This window comes from Monodon monoceros, unplaced genomic scaffold, assembly GCF_005190385.1.
Source record: "Monodon monoceros isolate NGI ecotype Baffin Bay Population unplaced genomic scaffold, NGI_Narwhal_1 Super_Scaffold_16, whole genome shotgun sequence".
NCBI classification, from domain to species: domain Eukaryota; kingdom Metazoa; phylum Chordata; class Mammalia; order Artiodactyla; family Monodontidae; genus Monodon; species Monodon monoceros.
In genome coordinates this window covers 84,484,870-84,507,170 of record NW_021703772.1, presented here as the reverse complement: position 1 = coordinate 84,507,170, position 22,301 = coordinate 84,484,870, and the positions used below count along the sequence as shown (strand labels likewise).

Genomic DNA, 22,301 nt, shown 5'->3' with positions numbered 1-22,301 from the left:
CCATTGGGCTTCCTATTAAAGCACTAGCGCATGAACAGTTTTGTTACACATTTTCCCACAGTAAAAAAGAAAAATGATGTATTGTCTAAGTTTTTAATAAGATGGAGAAAATCATCCCATCTTTCCATGATTTGGGCTTTGGGACCAGTTCTGAAAATGTACTACAGCCAGTCTTCTTAAAGTCAAAGTGAGGTTGAGGAGAAGCAAGATGACGTTGCAGGGTTCCTCACAGGCATAGATGAAGCAAAGCTGCCAAAAGGAGACTGTCTTAGTAGGTCATACAGGGTGCCTGACAGAGGGACTGCAGGAAGAACCAGTGCTAAAAGCCCTGCTGGATAAGGTGAGTCCCCATGTGTGAAATCTGACTTTGACAAACTCAAATTCTTCAAATTGCTGCTGAATCTATCCCATTCAGCTGCACTTCAGATCGATGATTCCTAAACTTAAGAACAGATGCACATTTCTGAAGATTCAGGACTTTTCTGCATTGCTCCTCATCAAATCTGATTTGAACTCATAGGAAGATTGTTAAAAACTCTTCCAGTTTAAAACTATCCCTCTTAGAGATATTTTAAGATAGCATTGCTGAGCAACTTGGTAACAGTTTTTACTTATTTTGCAAACCATTATGTATGTAGGTGAGCTAAAGGTCATTTAAAAGCAAGATATTATGTGATCTCATTTTGCATCCCGAATCCTTATTTTTATCTGCAATGCCATCTATCCTGGATCCACCCCATCACCTGGCAATTATTACCCAAGGGTCTCATCTTTTAGGGCACACAAGGCTACTTCTGTTATACCAGTGCGGACAGACTAGAGACACTGAGGAGAAATATTGATAAAATGGCTGATGTCCCCACCTAAGACTAGAAGCCCTGCCCTTCTGAAGTGGGAACATTTAAGATTCATTTTAAACCTACTGGTAACCTCTGAAGATATCTGTGTATGTTGTCTCTATATAAAGAGAGTTCCAGGAATAGCCTGGATTCATGTCAAACATTGTAGCAAAAACTATTTCCTACTAAGTCCTCCTTGAGAATCTGAAATATGCCTCCAGAAATACCTCAGAGGCTTTTTCTATAGGAAAAAATCTTCCTCCCAAACTGCCAATAAATTGTTTTAATAAGTAAACATATGCTGGAATGTAACCAAGTTGTAAAATTCTAAGTATTGAGTTGTTTTGCCTTTAACTATCCATGATTACTATCAACTCAAAGGAAGAAAAAAGTAAGGGACTAGATGTTCCCTCAACATATAGCATCTGTGAAATGGTCACATTGGCCAAAACTGTTGGAACAGAGCTGCTCATTTCTGAAGAATGTTGAGGCACAGAGGGCCTGGCAGGAGGTATTGTGTCAACGGAGTCAACGAGAAACCTCCTTGAAAACCTAAGATCAGGTCTGTGCTCTGTGACCACCTAGAGGGGTGGGATAGGGAGGGTGGGAGCAAGACGCAAGAGGGAGGAATTATGGGGATATATGTATATGTGTAGCTGATTCACTGTGTTATAAAGCAGACACTAACACACCATTGTAAAGCAATTATACTCCAATAAAGATGTTAAAAAAAAAAAAGCTTTCCTATTTTCAGGGCTGCCTCTATGTTCTGTGTGTGTCTTCAGTGGATATGTGGCCAAGACTGAAATGCTCTGTCGGTACCCTCTCAAGAGGGAAACCCTTTAATTTTTTCTTCCTTAATTTTTTCTTCACCTTTTCCTCCTGTGCTTCCTGCTTCTCCTCTTCTGCCTCTGTATAATCCTTCTCCTCCTCATTAAATTTTCTGGGATTTTAAAGACAAGGCTGAATGTGGTTTAGATATTTGAAACTTGAAAAAGATTGCTTTTGTTGACTTTTATTTTCTCATATGTTTGGGGTGATCCATGGCCTTGCAAGGGAGTGTCACTGTGGGTAGGAACGGAGTGAAGAGAGAAAATAAACATTTATTACCTGTTGGCTAAGTGCCAGGAATAGACTTAGTCATTTTACTATTACACTGAATAATCACACCAACTCCATGCGGCAAATATTATTTTTTTCCTTATCGAATGAGGGAAAATTTCAAAATAACGATGCCCAATATCATGCAGTTTGTAAGTAACAGAGGTAGATATGAATCCACTTCTGTCCAACTCTGAAGTGCATGCTCTTTCAAGTAAATATACATGGGAAGATAAGGCTTATATGAGTTTTCAGACAAAGGAATTTGGCGGGGGGGCAATTCCATGAAATATGTCACTTTGTATTTCTCAGTATAAAAATATCTTAGGTTCTGCTTATATTCTGTGCTTTGTGCTAATCATTAATGTAGTGTTGAAATTACGAGCTTACATACTAGTAGGGTAGGCAAAGAATTAATCATTTAAAATTTAATTATTAGCAATTAATTGATCAATTTTTGATCCTGATAGGAAGTAAACAAAGTGAGATGCTAGACAGTAATTGGGAGTGGAGGGCAACCTAATTATATTCAGTGTCCAAGGAAGGCTTCTTTAAGGAAGTAACATTTAAGCTGAGACCTGAAGGATAAGAAGGAGCTGGCTTTGCCAAGAATGGGAAGATGAGTGTCCCAGGCAGAGAGAACAGAGACTAGGGTGAAAGGAACATAGTAAACTAGGGAGAGAGGTGAACACAGAGATTGGAGAAATTGGTGGGAGTCTGGTGATGCTGAAATGTATGTGTACATTAATACACTTAATTTTTATTCAAAATGTAGTGGGAAACCATTGAAGGGTAAGATACAGAGGAGTGATATGATATGATTTACATTAAAACAGAATCTATTTGGTTGTTGAATGCATCTCTCCATCTAGTCTGTACTCTAGGAAGTGAAAATGTATCTTACAGCTCCATATTATGTCTGAGAGGACGGGGCCAGATTATTAGTTTTACTTTCTTTCCTTATTCCAAATCCATTGCTTAATTAGAATGCCATTGCTTTTCTCTTATCTATAGGACAGTGGACAAGCAATAGTTTTATGACATTTGAGATTACAAAATTTAGTTCAGAATGTCATTGTCTCTCTCTTATTTGTGTGAGAGTGGATAAACAAGAGAGATCACCTTTCTGTTGGTCAGGGACTCTGCAGGATCCATGGGAAAGAGGCCCAGGAGTTGTTTAGTGCCATGGTCCTGCCAATAACATTATTCAGTGGTTAAAACATTATGAGGCATGGTTGGTAAGAGAATGGTTCTGGAACTACACTGTTTTATTTTGAACCCTGGCTCTACTATTTACCAGGTGGGAATCCTTGGGTGACTCACTTAACTTCTCTGTGTCTCAGATTTCTCACCTCTCATGTAGGGATAATAATAGTATCTACTGCATGTGATAATTGTGAGAAGGAAATGAATTAAAACCTACGTAGCCCTTAGAACAGTGCCTGGAACATACTAATGAACAAATAAGGGCTAATTGTATCTAAAATTGTCGGATTAGAGCAGGGATTAAGTTTAGTCTTAGAGGTAGTCTACCAAAATTTGTTTCATCCATCCCTTTGCAAGTGGGAAAGAAGGTAAACACCACTCTTCTAATATGTGTGTATTAATGAAGTGTTCGTAGGTTAAGGAAATTGCAGATATTGGGAGAGCTACTTGAAAGAAAGAGAATAAAAAATACAGGATTCTTGAGAACATCAATATTTAAGAAAAGAAAGAGGGGCAATAAAACTAGGCCATCAGAAGGAATGCTATCAAAAACTCTACAGACAAAAAGTGCTGGAGAGGGTGTGGAGAAAAGGGAACCCTCTTGCACTGTTGGTGGGAATGTACATATTTTGTTTTAGAGTTTTATTTTTTTAATTTATTTTTATACAGCAGGTTCTTATTAGTTATCTATTTTATACATATTAGTGTACATAGGTCAATCCCAAACTCCTAATTCATCCCACCACCACCCCCATGCTATCCCCCACTGGTGTCCATATGTTTGTTCTCTACATCTGTGTCTATTTCTGCCTTGCAAACTGGTTTATCTGTACCATTTTTCTAGATTCCACATATATGTGTTAATATATAATATTTGTTTTTCTCTTTCTGACTTACTTCACTCTGTATGACAGTCTCTAGGTCCACATCTCTACAAATGACCCAATTTGGTTCCTTTTTATGACTGAGTAATATTCCATTGTATATATGTACCACATTTTCTTCATCCATTCATCTGTCAATGGGCATTTAGGTTGCTTCCATGACCTAGCTATTGTAAACAGTCCTGCAATGAACATTGGGGTGCATGTGTCTTTTTGAATTATGGTTTTCTCTGGGTATATGCCCAGTAGTGGGATTGCTGGGTCATGTGGTAATTCTATTTTTAATTTTTTAAGGAACCTCCATACTGTTCTCCATAGTGGTTGTATCAATTTACATTCCCACCAACAGAGCAAGAGGGTTCCCTTTTCTCCACACCCTCTCCAGCATTTGTTTGTAGATTTTCTGATGATGCCCATTCTAATTGGTGTGAGGTGATACCTCATTGTAGTTTAGATTTGCATTTCTCTAATAATTAGTAATGTTGAGCAGCTTTTCATGTGCATCTTGGCCATCTGTATGTTTTCTTTGGAGAGATGTCTATTTAGGCCTTCTGCCCATTTTTGGATTGGGTTGTTGGTTTTTTTCATATTGAGCTGCATGAGCTGTTTATATATTTTGGAGATTAATCCTTTGTCCATTGATTCGTTTGCAAATATTTTTTTACCATGCTGAGGGCTGTCTTTTCATCTTGTTTATAGTTTCCTTTGCTGTGCAAAAGCCTTTAAGTTTCATTAGGTCCCATTTGTTTATTTTTGTTTTTATTTCCATTACTCTAGGAGGTGGGTCAAAACAGACCTTGCTGTGATTTATGTCAAAGAGCATTCTTCCTATGTTTTCCTCTGAGAGTTTTATAGTGCCTGGTCTTACATTTAGGTTTTTAATCCATTTTGAGTTTATGTTTATGGTGTTAGGGACTGTTCTAATTTCATTCTTGTACATATAGCTGTCCAGTTTTCCCAGCACCACTTATTGAAGAGAGTGTCTTTTCTCTATTGTGTATTTTTGCCTCCTTTGTCATAGATTAGTTGACCATAGGTGAGTGGGTTTATCTCTGGGCTCTCTATCCTGTCCATTGATCTATATTTCTGTTTTTGTGCCAGTACCGTATTGTTTTGATGACTGTAGCTTTGTAATATAGTCTAAAGTCAGGGAGTCTGATTCCTCCAGCTCCATTTTTTTCCCTCAAGATTGTTTTGACTATTCAGGGTCTTTTGTGTCTCCATACAGATTTTAAGATTTTTTTGTTCTAGTTCTGTAAAAAATGCCATTGGTAATTTGATAGGGATTGCACTGAATCTATAGATTGCATCGGGTAATATAGTCATTTTCACAATATTGATTCTTCCAATCCTAGAAAATGGTATATCTCTCCATCTGTCTGTGTCATCTTTGACTTCTTTCATCAGTGTCTTATAGTTTTCTGAGTACAGGTCTTTTACCTCCTTAGGTAGATTTATACCTAGGTATTTTATTCTTTTTGTTGCAATGGTGAATGGGATTGTTTCCTTAATTTCTCTTTCTGATCTTTCATTGTTAGTGTATAGGAATGCCAGAGATTTCTGTGCATTAATTTTGTATCCTGCAACTTTACCAAATTCGTTGGTTAGCTCTAGTAGTTTTCTGGTGGCATCTTTAGGATTATCTATGTATAGTATCATGTCATCTGCAAAGAGTGACAGTTTTACTTCTTTTCTAATTTGTATTCCTTTTATGCATGGCTAGGACTTCCAAAACTATGTTGAATAGTAGTAGCAAAAGTGGACATCCTTGTCTTTTTCCTTATCTTAGAGGAAATGCTTTCAATTTTTCACCTTTAGAATGATGTTTGCTGTGGGTTTGTCTTTTATGGCCTTTATAATGTTGAGGTAGTTTCCCTCTATGCCCATTTTCTGGAGAGTTTTTATCATAAATGGGTGCTGAATTTTGTCAAAAGATTTTTCTGCATCTATTGAGATGATCATATGGTTTTAATTCTTCAGTTTTTTAATATGGTGTATCACATTGATTGATTTGAGTATATTGAAGAATCCTTACATCCCTGGGATAAGCCCCACTTGATCATGGTGTATGATCCTTTTAATGCACTGTTGGATTCTGTTTGCTCATATTTTGTTGAGGATTTTTGCATCTATATTCTTCAGTGATACTGGTCTGTAATTTTGTTTTTTTGTAGTATCTCTGTTCGGTTTTGGTATCAGGGTGACGGTGGCCTCATAGAATGAATTTAGGAGTGCTCATTCCTCTGCAATTTTTTGGAAGAGTTTGAGGGGGATGGGTTTTAGCTCTTCTCTAAATGTTTGATAGAATTCACCTGTGAAGCCATCTGGTCGTGGACTTTTGTTTGTTGGAAGATTTAAAATCACAGTTTCAATTTCAGTGTTTGTGATTGGTCTGTTTATATTTTGTATTTCTTCCTGGTTCAGTCTCAGAAGGTTGTGCATTTCTAAGAATTTGTCCATTTCTTCCAGGTTGTCCATTTTATTGGCACAGAGTTGCTTGTAGTAGTCTCTTATGATGATTTGTATTTCTGCAGTGTCTGTTGTAATTTCTCCTTTTTCATTTCTAATTTTATTGATTTGAGTCTTCTCCCTCTTTTTCTTGATGAGTCTGGCTAAATGTTTATCAATTTTGTTTATCTTCTCAAAGAGGAAGCTTTTAGTTTTATTGAACTTTGCTGTTGTTTTCTTTGCTTCTATTTCATTTATTTCTGCTCTGCTCTTTATGATTTCTTTCCTTCTACTAACTTTGAGTTTTGTTTGTTCTTCTTTCTCTAGTTCCTTTAGGTGTAAGGTTAGATTGTTTATTTGAGATTTTCTTCTTTCTTGAGGTAGGATTGTATTGTTATAATCTTCCTTCTTAGAACTGCTTTTGCTTCATCCCAAAGGTTTCGGATCATCATGTTTTCACTGTCATTTGTCTGTCGGTATTTTTTGATTTCCTCTTTGATTTCTTCAGTGATTTCTTGGTTATTTAGTAATGTATTGTTTAGCCTCCATGTGTTTATGGTTTTTACATTTTTTTCCCCTGTAATTGATTTCTAATCTCATAGCATTGCAGTCAGAAAAGATGCTTGATATGATTTCAATTTTCTTAAATTTACTGAGGCTTGATTTGTGACCCAAGATGTGATCTATCCTGGAGAATGTTCCATTTGCACTTGAGAAGAAAGTGTAATCTGCTGTTTTCAGATGGAATGTCCTATAAAAATCAATTAAATCTATCTGGTCTATTGTGTCATTTAAAACTTGTGTTTCTTTATTAATTTTCTGTCTGGTTGATCTGTCCATTGGTATAAGTGAGGTGTTAAAGTCCCCCACTATTATTGCATTACTGTCGATTTCCTCTTTTATAGCTGTTAGCATTTGCCTTATGTATTGAGGTGCTCCTATGTTGGGTGCATATATATTTATAATTGTTATATCTTCTTCTTAGATTGATCCCTTGATCATTATATAGTAACCTTCCTTGTCTCTTATAACATTCTTAATTTTAAAGTCTATTTTATCTGATATGAGTATTGCTACTCTGGCTTTCTTTTGATTTCCATTTTCATGGGATATCTTTTTTCATCCCCTCACTTTCAGTCTGTATGTGTCCCTAGATCTGAAGTGGGTCTCTTGTAGACAGCATATATATATATATATATATATATATATATTTATATATATGTCTTGTTTTTTTATCCATTCAGCGAGCCTGTGTCTTTTGGTTGGAGCATTTAATCCATTCACATTTAAGGTGATTATCAATATGTATGTTCCTATTACCATTTTCTTAATTGTTTTGGGCTTGTTTTTGTAGGTTCTTGTCTTCTCTTGTATTTCCCACTTAGAGAAGTTCCTTTAGCATTTGTTGTAGAGCTGGTTTGGTGGTGCTGAACGCTGTGAGCTTTTGTTCGTCTGTAAAGCTTTTGATTTCTCCGTCAAATCTGAATGAGATCCTTGCCAGGTAGAGTAATCTTGGTTGTAGGTGCTTCCCTTTCAACACTTTATATATATGGTGCCACTCTCTTCTGGCTTGTAGAGTTTCTGCTGAGAAATCAGCTGTTAACCTTATGGGAGTTCCCTTATATGTTATTTGACATTTTTCCCTTGTTGCTTTTAATAATTTTTCTTTGTCTTTAATTTTTGTCAATTTGATTACTGTGTGTCTCAGCATGTTTCTCTTTGGGTTTATCCTGCTTGGGACTCTGCAATTCCTGGACTTGGGTGGCTATTTCCTTTCCCATGTTAGGGAATTTTTTGACTATAGTCACTTCAAATATTTTCTCGGATCTTTCTGTCTCTCCTCTCCTTCTGGGACCCCTATAATATGAATGTTGGTGCATTTAACGTTGTCCCAGTGGTCTCTTAGGCTGTCTTCACTTCTTTTCATTCTTTATTCTTTATTCTTTATTCTGTTCTTTGGCAGTGAATTCCACCATTCTGTCTTCTGGGTCACTTATCTGTTCTTCTGCTTCAGTATTGATTCCTTCTAGTGTATTTTTCATTTCAGTTTTTGTATTGTTCATCTCTGTTTGTTTGTTCTTTAATTCTTCTAGGTTTTTGTTCTTTAATTCTTCTAGGTCTTTGTTAAATGTTTCTTGAATCTTCTCGATCTTTGTCTCCATTCTTTTTCTGAGGTCCTGGATTATCTTCACTATCATTATTCTGAATTCTTTTTCTGGAAGGTTGCCTATCTCCACTTCATTTAGTTGTTTGGGGTTTTATCTTTTTCTTTCATCTGGTACATAATCCTCTGCCTTTTCATTTTGTCTATCTTTCTGTGAATGTGGTTTTCATTCTACAGGCTGCAGAATTGTAGTTTTTCCTGCTTCTGCTGGTGGGAATATAAACTGATATAACCACTATGAAGAACAACAGTATGGAGGTTCCTTAGAAAACTAAAAATAGAACTACCATATGGCCCAGCAATCCCACTACTGGACATATACCCTGAGAAAACCATAATTCAAAAGGACACATGTATCCCAGTGTTCTTTGCAGCACTAGTTACAATAGCCAGGACGTGGAAGCAACCTAAATGTCCAATGACATATTAATGGATAAAGAAGATGTGATACATATATACAATGGAATATTACTCAGCCATAAAAAGGGTCATTTGTAGAGATGTGGATTTGCCTAGAATTTGTCATACAGAGTGAAGTAAGCCAGAAAGAGAAAAACAAATGTCGTATATTAATGCATATATGGGGTATCTAGAGAAATGGTACAGATGAACATATCTTCAGGGCAGAAATAGAGATGTAGATGTAGAGAATGGACATGTGGACACAGCAGGGGAAGGGGAGGGTGGGACGAATTGGGAGATTAGGATTGACATATATACACTATCATGAGTAAAATAGATAGCTAGTGGGAACATGCCATAAAGCACAGGAATCTCAGCTTGGTGCTCTGTGAAGACCTAGATGGGTGGGATGGGGGGGTGGGAAGGAGGTTCTAGAGGGAAAGGATATAGGTATACATGTAGCTGATTCACTTCATTGTATAGCAGATACTAACGCAAAGTTTTAAAGCAATTATACTCTAATTTAAAAAAAGAAGGAATGTTCTAAAAATGTAGAAGAATAGGTGAAAGTAGGTAATAGTGGTAAAGAGATCAGCAGAATGAATAGTGAAAACAGATCCCCATTGATTGTGCCATTAGGACAATATTGACCTTTGTTCAGTTGGTCTTGGGGTAGACTTGGAACAAGAAGTTGGATTGTAGCCAGTGGTTGAAACCTATTTATGAAGTGAATTATAAACAACTCTTCTAACAGGAAAAATGAAGAAGAGAGGGGAAGTGATAGCTTTGAAAGGAGGCTGGAATTGTGTGTGTGCGTTTGTGTGTGTGTGTGTGTCTGTGTGTACACCCAAAATATACGGGGGAATGAAAACTTGTTTGTAATATGTGAATATAATGTAATGGAAAAGAGAATGTATACATCTAAATTTAAAGACATATTGAATTGAATGAGGTTCCTAAAGGAAGATATAATAGACTCATTATAAAAGAGGCAATTAAGAGCATCCTGACTGAGTTTGTATCTTATCTCCAGCGTTTCCTAGTTGTAGCCATGGGCATATTGCTGAAGCTCTCTGTGCCTCAGTTTCCACATCTGTAAAATTGGGCTAATATTAGGACCTACCACAGGTGGCTGGGGTCATGTGTTGTGCCCGTATGCATCCCAAGCATATAGTAAGTGCAATAGAAGTAACAGCTATTTTTGTGAAGGAAGGGAGGTAACATTTTCTTTGAGATTGAAGAGTAAGTCGGGCAAAGTAGTAATTGAATTGTGAAAGATAAGGGAGGGAATTAGAAAAATTTCTTAGAACCCTCTACTTCCTCAATAAATGAGAAGAAAAGCTCTCTTCTGAAAATGAGGAAGGCAGGCATGGGGTCTGAAATTTAGAGAAAGTGGTAAAATTTGAGCATAGGTTCTGGAAAATGGCAAAGAAAGATGAAATAAAAAGATGATCAAGAAGGACTTAGGGATTAGCTAATATGAATACACTTGTCAAAGAATCAGTGTGCCTCCTCGTGAGATTTTCTCCAGCAGGTTTTACCAGCTGGTAGATGCTGTAGTTACCACCCTACACAGACTCTGCAGGTCAGAAGGAGGTAGAGATTTAGTAAGGGATCTGTTATCACAGTCATTCATTAAGTCATTCCATCAGGAATGCTACCATGTTTAAAAATGTTTTATTATTATCATTTTCAAATATTTTACTATATTTAGTATTTATTTTTTTCCTTGTAGAAAAATATATGCAATATAAAATTTAACCATTTTCAAGCGTACAACTTATTTGCATAGTACAAATAAGCTATAAATGTAGCATTTCATACATTTACACTGTTGTGCAACAATTACTACTATGCATCTCCAGAAATTTTTTTATCACCCAAACTAAAACTCTGTACCATTAAAGAACTACTCTTCACTACCCTCTTCTCCCAACCCCTGGTAACCACTCTTCTGCTCTCTGTCTTAATCAATTTGACTATTCTAGGTGCCTTATATAAGTGGAGTCATACAATATTTTTCCTTTTGTGTCTGGTTTATTTAACTTAGCATAATATTTTCAATTATTTTCATAATATTTAACTTAGCATGGTATTTTCGGATACCATGTATCCGAATTTCATTCCTTTCTGAGGCTGAATAATATTCCATTGTATGTATGTGACATATTTTTTTATGGGTCACATCTGTATCACATCTGTCCATGAAAATACAGGTTGTTTCCACCTTTTGGTTATTGTGAATAATACTGCTATAGATCTATATCTATATTTATATATCCATCAGGAGCAACTGGACTTTATCACAGAAATGCAAGGTTGGTTCAATAGCCAAAAATCAATCAAATCATTTCACCATATTAACAGAAAAAACAAAAATAAAAACATATGGCCCTTTCAACAGATGCAGAAATAGGCTTTGATCTAATTCCATACTCATTCATGAAGGAAAAATAAAAACATATGAAACTAGGAATAGAAAGAAACATCTTCAATCTGATAAAGAGCATACACATAAAAATCAACATCATTTTTATTGGTAAAATATTGAATATTTTCTACTAAGATTAGGAACAATAAAACAATCTTACTTTAACTATTTCTATCAATGTTTTTTATTAGAGGTCAGAACAAGTGTCATAAGGCAAGAAAATAATAGAAAGTGTGATGACTGGAAGGGAAGAATAAAACTGTTTCTTTGCAGATTATGTGATTGTATTGTAGTAAGTCCTAAGGAGTCTACAAAATTTTACTAAAAATAATAAGTGATTTTAGCAAGTTCAAGCATACAATTCACTAAAACCGATTTTATTAATTAAAAAATAAAATATAATTTGTATTAATAATTATTTAAAAATTTGGAATAAAATTAACCAAAGACAAGTAAAACCTGTACCTCAAAATCTCCAAAATGTTGCTGAGATAAATTTAAAAGGATATAAAATATTGAGAGATATATTGTGTTACTGGATTGGAAAACTCATTGTTGTTAAGATGTCACTTTTCCTCCAATAATTTGTAGATTCACTTCAATCCAAATTAAAATCACAGTGGGCTATTTTGTAGAAATTAATAAGATGATTCTAAATCTTGTATGGAAATACAAATGATGTATCTAGATTAGTTGAAACAATCTTGAAAATTGTGAAGAAACAATCTTGAAGAACAAAATTGCAAATTTCATATTATCTGATTTTAAGAATTATTTTAAAGCCAACCTAATCAAGATTGGGTGGAATTTGCATAAGAATAGAGTCACAACTCAGCTGAACAGACTAGACAGTCTAGAAATAAATCTACACATAAATGTCAATTGATTTTAGACAAAGCTGTGAAGGCAATTCAATGGAGAGAGAATATTCTTTCCTTTTTTTTTATGGTTGGGCAACCATCACCACCATCATTTTAGCATATTTCTATCATCCCCAAAAGTCTGCTGTCAATCCCTGCTCCTACTCCCACCAGCAGGCAATCACTAATCTTATTTCATAAAGGAAATTCTTTTTCAACAAATGGTCTGTAGCATCTGTATAAACACATGGAATGAAATTTACCATGTCTACTTCGTGATATGCACAAACATTAGAAATGGATCATATACCTGAAAGTAAAATCTAAAGCAATAATCTTAAAAAAAAATGTGAGAATACCTTTATGACCTTGGGTTATGTGAATATTTCTTGGCAAGGAAAAAAAAAGCAATAGACATAAAGAAGATTAAATTTTAAAATGAATTTCACCAAAGTGATTTTTTTTAAAGTGTCCATCAAAAGATACCATTATGAAAATAAAAATGCAAGTCACAGGCTAGAGAAAATATTCATAATCCGTATATCTGACAGAGGATTTGCATCCAGAATACATAAATAATTTCTACAAATCATTAATAAAATGTTAACTAGCCAATATAAACAGGCTAGATAATTGAACAGCCACTTATCAAAAGATATGGCAAGCCAAAAGCCCACTGAACCATTCTCCACTTGGGTTAAATAAAAACCACTTCATGCTCATTTGAAGAACTAAATTAAAGACTGATAATACTAAATGTGATGATTTGGAGGAACTAGAACTTTCATATGTTACTGGTGGGGGTACAAAGCAATACACCCCTTTGGTAAACTGTTTGGCTGTTTCTTACAAAGTTAAACATACTCCATCAACCCATTGTCCAGAAATTCCACTCTTAAATATTTACAAGAGAAATGAAGCATATGTTCACAAACAGCAGTGTGCCAAAATGTTTATAGCAATTCATAGTAGCCCCAAACTGCTAAAACCCAAATATCCTTAAGAGAAAAAAGGATATATTCTGATATATTCATATGATGGAATTCTACTCAGCATTTATAATAGAATATGGCACTGTATAATGAATAACACTGAAGAATTAAGCAACAACAAAAACAGCAAAACATTTGGTTGAATAAAAGAATCCAGACACAATAGAGTACATGCCATATGATACAATTTGTAAACACTTCAAATACAAGGTAAAAGTTGTATATATTGATTGAAATCAGAGCAGTAGCTGCCTATGAGTCCTGAGAATGATTGTAGGGCAGCATGAAGGAAATTTTTGGTATGATGGAAATGTTCTCTGCATTGGGTACAGGGTTGTATATATTAGTTAAAAATCATTGAATTATACACTTAAATGTGCACATTTCATTGTATATAAATGTTGTCTTAATTTAAAACAAATGTTACCAAAGTTGGTTAATAAATAAGAAGACCATTAACAGGAAGAGGAAGCACCTGTGTCAGTAGCATTGACTTTTTTGTGACTCCCTGAATACTATGCCCTTTCATAGTTCCTTACTGTCCTCCTTCAGCTCTAACTGGCCCTTCACAAAATTTTCCCTTATCTCTTTTGTATCCACCTCCTTTATAAGGTAATCTCTGCTCTTCTTTTTTGATAGCTCTCTTCAATTCTCCTCTTTCTCCATCTTAAGACCAATTCTGATACTCCTTATTCCTATTAAGGTGTGAGTGACAAATAGCATTGTTAAACTGTTGACTTTCTGCCAAATATTTATTTTTTATAAGTGAAATGTTAGAACTCAGTGTCAAAGAAGTAGCTCAAAATAATTTGCACTATCTCAATAAATTTAGAAATTTATCTTTTATATATATATATATATATATATATATATATATATATTTTTTTTTTTTTTTTTTTTTTTTTTGGCAGTATGCGGGCCTCTCCCGTTGCGGAGCACAGGCTCCGGATGCGCAGGCTTAGCGGCTACGGCTCACGGGCCCAGCCACTCCGCGGCATGTGGGATCTTCCCGGACCGGGGCACGAACCCGTGACCCCTGCATCGGCAGGCGGTCTCTCAACCACTGCGCCACCAGGGAAGCCCTATCTTTTATATTTTTAATCAGTTGCTCAACTAATACTGAGTTGCCAGAGAGTTTGATGAACCAGGAGATAAATTGAAGAGCTGTCAATCTGGGGAGAAGTGGGCAGATCTTAACCAAATAAGGACTTAATGAATGTACATAAACAAAATGACAAATGTTTTTGAAACGGGGGGGCGTCTTCTAGGACTCTTTCCTCTTCTTCTTCTCTTCCATACATTTCACTTTCTATTCTATCACTGAATGTTTGAAAAATCACTCTAGTGTGTCTCATCAATTCTGTGACCATTCCTATTCATCTTGCTCAAATTCTGCTGTCTCTCACTTGTCCTAAGATGTCACCTTATTCACCTCTGTGATTCCAGTTGTGTCCACCTCCTTTCATACCAATTTTCCCTCCCCTTTCACTCTTCATCCTCTCTTTTTTTAAAAAAAAAATAAATTTATTTATTTATTTTTGGTTGCATTGGGTCTTCGTTGCTGCACAGGCTTTCTCTAGTTGTGGCGAGTGGAGGCTACTCTTCCTTGCGGTGCACGGGCTTCTCATTGTGGTGGCTTCTCTTGTTGCAGAGCTTGGGCTCTAGGTGCGTGGGCTGCAGTAGTTGTGGTACGCAGGCTCAGTAGTTGTTGCGCATGGGCTCCGCGGCATATGGGATCTTCCCAGACAAGGGCTCGAACCCATGTCCCCTGCATTGGCAGGCGGATTCTTAACCACTGCACCACCAGGGAAGTCCCCATCCTCTCATTGATTCCCTCCCAAATTCCAGCTACACTAAGTGTGGGTGGTTTGGAAATAGATTATACCCTTTCATGTTTCTGTACCTTAGCATAGACTATTTCCTTTTCCTGGAAAGTCCACGCCGCGGCACTGACTTCATTAAGATCCAAGTAGTTAACTAACTTTTTTCAGGAAGCCATAGTCTGCTCTCTCCTGTGCATGCTTCCCTTTGATGACTTTTGATTATTATTGTACATGCCATTTTTTCCTTTTGCCTGCTAGATTGTAAACTCCTTGAGAAAGGGATTGTGATAATCTAGGTATTCTATTTTCTGGCCCAGTGTCTGACCCACTGTAAGCATTCAATAAATATTTGTTGACCTAATGTTTTATGAGAAATATTTAAAAAGATAACTAAACTTTCTTTTCTTTCTGTTTGAAATGTTTGTGTGTATGTATATTTGCTTCAGTTTTTTTTTTGTTTGTTTTGTTTTAATTTTGGTCTTCTTCCTTTATTTACACACATCTACACACATGGAAAACCATTAACAAATGTTATTGAAGGAAGGTGCCAAAAGAAATTAACATAAATGGGTATATTCTCTGGAGTTGAACATTTTGCCATTTATTTTTCATGAGATAGCTTCTGAAACATCAGTCTTCACTGTAAAAAAACCTAATGAAGCAAAGCTGACTTCAGGAGCCATATTTGTAAAAGAGAAGTAAAAAGATTAGTTAATATTCTTTTAAGAAGATGATTTTCCTTTACCCAGTTTACTTATGTGCAAATCACTGACCCACTTTTAACATAATGAGGATAATAGGTAGGTTTGGGTAGGTATCAAAATTAAAGTCTAAAGTCTGTGTCTAAATTATGAGTTGCTTGCTTGTGAGAAATTTCCTAACTGGGACGGCTTCCAAAAGCACTTTACCGTAGCTTCATGGTATTTTCTCAACTGTTTTATTTGGTTCCTTCTCCACACCTCTTCCCTTGTGCATAGAGGCACATCTGTCTGTTTTCTGTCTTATCAAGCATGCATCTACATCTGTGAGGAAAACTCCACTTCCTCGGCTAAAAACCTGTATCTGATTGTGGTAATAAAGCTCTACTTCCTCAGTTCAAAACATACATCAGACAAGACCAATTACTTCAAATGACTCATAGTAACAGGCAAAGCAAAAGTTGTCTTTTCAAAGCCTTTGAACTTCTCCTGCTTCAAAGGTGTACTAAAACGTGGTTATGAGGTGATAGTCTAAAATTGCCAAATTACCAGTTTCCAAGCTTTGACATTTGCTATTTTGCATAACTAGACAAAGGAAATCAGTGAGATTACCTTCCAGGGGGAAAAGAGACCCAAAAAAAGGGCAGACAAAAAAGTAACTATGACATAGGTGAGGCTGGTGGCCATGATGCTTCTTAGGCAAAGGGCAGGAATTAACTATTGATAGAATCAGGTTACTAAGTTAAGCAAGCAGATATTTTTCATTCTTATTCTTGCTCTTAAAAACATAAAAAATATATTACTCTGAGAATGATCAGCGAATAAGATTTTTCTTAAAGAAGCCACTGTCCAGAAGTTTTGCCTGATATTTTGAATTCTGGTGAAATACTTCCCGATACTCGCTTATGTGTCAAAAATGTCAGTAGTGGTAAAAGTAGTCAAAACTCATAATTGCCTGTCAGCTGTCTGGGGATTTGCGTGAATTGAATTTGTGGCCATATCTGTTTCTGTCCTTTCTCTAGAGTGAATTTAGTCTGACCTTCTTCAAGGGAAATACTTTCTATAGGTTTACTGCCTTTCTACCATACCTTTCAATAGCACAAAAGGCTTTTTATTTTACTTCTTGTAAACATCTTTAAAAATGTTTACCTTCTTTATAAAACTTCTTCCTAAGCACAGCAGGAACAGCTGAGCCTAATGGCTATGGGCAAGTTCTCTAGAGTCAGATGCCTCAGTTCAAATCCTGGTTCTGTACGTCCATTCACCTGGATGCCTTTAGATGGGCTACTGACTTCTCCCTGTCTTAATTTCTGCATCTACAAAATGGGGATAATGTTGGGAATTCCCTGGCGATCCAGTAGTTAGGACTCTGAGCTTTCACTGCCGAGGGCCCAGGTTCAATGTCTGGTGGGGTTTAATCCCTGGTGGGGGAACTAAGATTTTACAAGCCTCGCGATGCGGCCAAAAAAAAAAAAAAAAAAACCAAACAAATGGGGGTAATGTAAAAGTACCTACCCCATGGGTTGTTATGAGTGAGAAATACATTAATATTTATAAAGCATTTCAAATAGTATCTGGCACATGGTAAGCCATATACGTGTTTTGTAAAATATTTTAAAATGATAACGTGTATATATTTAATTTACTTTTCAGAGCTTGATTAAATTGAGAGCACAATCATTTTGTTTTTCAAAAGCGATATAATCTGATGAGAAAAAACGCTGAGGCCCACTGCCTGAGTCTAAGGAGAAGTACTTGGTAGTTGGAACTAGCCAGCTTCTCCCGTAATCTCCACCATACCAAGCCACTAAAGGGTTCCCCTGGCAGAAAGTTCAAACATACTACTGAATCCAGTGAACTAAGCCTTGTCTCCAAATATTTTTTCTTATTTTCTTAGTGTGTCATCCCTCTTAAAATAAGGAGCAAAAAATTTGCGACCCTTGAAAACATACCCTTTCTTAACAATGAGCAATAAATGAGCAATTTTGATTAGGTGATATTATTCACAATTTATAAATACCTAGCAGTCAGGCATGGTGCAACCACCAATTCTTAGACATTTAGATCAAGAGAGACACTTTAGATTAGTTAGTTCAAGACTCTCACTTTACAGAAGAAGACTACAGTGAAACAGACACAGATAGGTTTTCCAAGATCATAGTCACAATTAGCAATGGATTTGGGTCATGCTGTTGGATAGCCTGCCTTTGGAGTCAGGCAATGCTGAGTTCAATTTGCATCTCTCCCACTTCTATACCACTGAACGCATCTTAATCTTAGTTTCCTCAACCCCGAAAATATAGTGAGATGATACTTGTAGATGAGATAATAATTGTAAAGCAATTAGCATATTGGCTGGCTCATAGCAAACTCTCAATAAATCATACCTATTTTTATTGTTAGTCTTATTATTTCCTTGTCTCCTGTGTCTCTTCCATCATAAAACCAAATACCAGATGTTAAAATAAATACTAGTCTCCTCCAAATGATTACTGTCGAATCATACCCTCTATGATTTGCTGCCCTTCATAGTCTATCCAACACAGGTGGTTTGTAGATGCCCAGTTGGCACCTTAATTTGTAAGGCAAATAGTGACTGAGTCAAAATTTCATACTCACATTTATATATAGCATAGACCCTGTAAATAAACCTGCAGAGTCAAGTTTTATCTTGTCCACTTTGTGTCATCAAGCTCTTGTACAAGAAATGGAGTGTATTTAATATTGGTGACTCTCTATGTATCATTTAATTGTCTCTATTGATTGGATTTCATCAGAGTGTGGGGCTTGGACAGAGGTTTGATTAGACTGCAAGTATTCTTGGCCGTTTTCTTTTACCCGACACCATATCAATGTACCTTCTGGTGTGGTATCACTTTCAAAATCAATATCTGAAAAAAGCCCTGCACACAGGCGCCCAGGAAGAAAAGGCAGTGCCTCTTAAGTCTCCTTATACACACAGATTAAACCTCTCCAATTGAAAAAGATTTATTGCATGTTTTAGAGCAGGATAGAGGAGAAAATAAGAACTGAAGGTGTCTCCATAGATTTCTTGTGTAATTTATGCATCATTTTTTATTTAAAAGTGTCAAATTCTCCCTGTTAATGTTGGTTGACATTTGAGAATGGATCATTTTTATCAATGAAATTTTACACTTTCAATCTAGTGCTTTTTTCCCCTAGATGTAATAATAGTCTATAAATATATTTTTTGGGCAAATTGATATCTTAGACAGATTATTCTTGCCCAAATTCATTTTGCATGGATTTTATTGCTGTGAAATGTCCACTGGGCCTCCGGACTAATCTTCCACTGAAGCAAAGTTTACTTTTCTATTTGCCAAAGTTGTTCCATCATGAATTCACAAAGCTCAGGCTCCAGATTTAAATAACACAAACTAAGTAGCATTAAGCAGCAAATGTGTCTCTTTATGCTAGGTTCATGGAGTTTGTGGTGGTGTCATTATGCTGACTGGGAAAGGGGCTGGGATAAAATGCTTATTTATCTCTCCTCTGAAACATGGAATTTTCTCAGAGGTCAGTTGCTGGGATCTTGGTAGTCAGGGTTGAACTGAAACTCCTAGGAGTAGATGAGGCAATGTGAATAACTTCAGACTATTTTAAGTATCAAAACCCTGGGGTTTGGAAATAATATATTCTATCCCGTAAAATGTAAATTCCTAAAAAAGCAAGTTACCTGGCACCAATATAGCCAGCGTTATACCCTGAGATGGAAGTCTTCTGCCATAGAGTGATAGGAATGAATGGATAAAGAGCATGAACTCCATTCTGTACTACCACTGTCCTCTTTTTTTGCAATACCTCTCTGTCTGTAACTTTATCATCTCCTCCTTCAGGTTCTTTTATCCTTGCTTTGTGTTCTTCCTTTTTGTCATATGTTACTTTAGAAAAGTGCTTGGCAAACTAAAGACCCTGAGCCAAATCTGGCAGCTTTGTTGTGTAGCAGAGACCATCTGGCCAGCAAAACCTAAACATTTGCTACCTGGTCCTTTGCAGAAAAAGTCTGTAGACCCCTGTATTAGAGCAACAAGTTTTCATTGTGAAATGACAAATTTTATGTGGGACGAGTTGGAGGGAAATGCAATTCCTCCCCAAAATACCATCCTGTTCTCTGATAATAATTGTATTTTCTGTATCTCATTTCTAAAGTTACAAGTATCGGACTGTCATTTCTACTTACATTTCTGTATAATGTTCTCAATGTCAGGAAATATTAAGATGCTGAAAACGTAGTGCTGTACATTTTGCTATCTTCTGTGATGACTCTCTCACTCTTATGAAATGGTTAAAGTGTGTGGTTGCCTCTGAAGAGAGAGAAAGTATATATTTATATACATATTTAATGTTTTGAATTGTGATTTTTATAAGCATGTGCACAAATATATTTAATACAGATTTTAAAATTAATTATTACTAAAGAGTTTTTTCCAGATTCTGGTCAATATATTATATAGAGTAGAGACTTTTTCTACATTTAGAGAGAAATGATATGATATATCAGGTAAAAATCAGTTTGTAACACAGTAATTTTCACATACATACTCATTTAAACTTTTTTACATTTATAATCAGGGAACCCCAAGCAAGAAAATTATAACTCAGTTGAACTAAAGCAAAGATTCTCAGGCATGACCTTTCCCAAATTGTTTTAGAACTTAATAGAAGTAGCCACCATTTAGTGAGTATTTACTGAGTATCAAGTGTTTTAGGTATAACGTTTCAGTTAATCTCCCTAACAATGCTGTTAGGAGGGTTGGAGATGAGGAGACAGAGGCCAAGAGTTTAGTCACCCTCAGTCAAAGGCAGGTGTGTCAAGTCTAGAGCTCAAGGTCTTTCCACAACACCGGGTACTTCTAACTGAAGGCAGATCTCCATGGTATGCAGACTTCAAATACTTCTTGGAGGCCAGTTTCACTAGGGATTTGGGACAGAGAGACCCAGACACTTTCAGAAGAGCCCTAGGAGCTTTGATGAGTCCATTGAAAATCTAAGTAGTACACATTAGGAAAAGAGTGTGTGTTCTGCTTTTCAGTTCATCAGGGTGTGGAATCTTGGGGGAAAGATGTCCACTGCAATTCATGAGAGGGAAGAAGTTCCCCAAGTTCAGCTTTTATTTTCCAGAATCTGAATTCGGATTCAGAGCACTCATCCTTCTACAGCCTAGGGCTGAAGTCATCAGTGAAGATGCTGCTGCTATATCATGTAAAGAGTTTCAGTGACCCCCAAGTCATGGAAACTTGTTCTTGAGGGCCCAGAGGGATCTGGGCTGAAAAAAAAAATTGGGGCATATGTTCTTGATCTGCCCTCCTGACATGACGTATGCTGTGGTTAATTTTGCTAAAACTTTGTTCTGATCAGGTTACTTCCCTTTTCACCAACCTTGCCAAAACAATAAATATTTATTTCCAAAGAATATTTTCTCTGTGCATTTAAACAGTTTGCTATACATCAACGAGATCCTGGAGATGTGTGTATGGTGTGTCTGTGTCTATGTTCTTGTTGATCACATCCTGTAGGTAATAACAAACTGAAAACAGTACAGTCGTCCCTGGTATCTGCAGGGGATTGGTTCTGGGATCCTCCATGGGGACCAAAATCCATGGATGCTCAAGTCCTTTATATAAAAGGATGTAGTATAGTTGGACCTCCGTGTCTGCAGGTTCTGCATCCACAGATATGGAGGGTCAACTCTACAGGATAAAGGATATGAGAAAAGAGTCTCACCACAGGATGCAGGTGGGACATGGAAAAGGGTTGGGTGAGAGTTGGGAGCTTGCTCTAGCCTGGGACTGGGAGGGTCTCACGGGTGATGTAACTTCAGATGAAAAACTCTAAAACTTTAGTATTGGAAGGAGAGTCAGATCTAGGTTTTGTGGTGCCTGAAACTCATACCATTTGTGAGGGGGGATTCTTTAAGAAAAAAAGATACAAAACCACAAGCATAAAATCACGTAGGAAGTCTTGAAAGATGCCTTAAAATCTTAGGTTTCCTTAGCTCATAGTAAATCTGTTTCAGGTTGGACATTGACATTGTAACCTGATTTTCTCGCTGGGAGCAAATGCCTCTGTCAGCAGATAAAGAGTATCTCTAGGAGCATTTCAGGCATCCTAGGCTGAGATCAAACTGAAGTTTTGTCCTAGACTGTTGGAGAGGCAATCGGGTCTCTGGAAGCTCATCCAGATGCCAAGGTTAAGATACACTAGAAGTCTCCTGGTTGAGGTGCTGGGCTGTTCTGTGACCTTGAGAAAGACTGGGATCTGGGCAAACTCATGCCATCTAAAGATCCCCAAGGATGAATGTAAGGTACAGCTGTGAGGGCAACCACAAAGGAAGCAGTGTTATCCTGCTGTTCTTCCCTATCGTTATCTTCAAACCAGGAGAAAAGTTGGGAAGACTGGCAAATTAACTTCTGTTGTTTTGTGACGATTCCA

General features: G+C 36.5%; 1 pseudogene; it reads left to right on the top strand.

Annotated features, from left to right (window-relative positions):
• Window positions 1-238: 238 nt before the first annotated feature.
• LOC114896588 overlaps window positions 239-22,301 on the top strand; it is a 32,334-nt pseudogene continuing 10,271 nt past the window's right edge.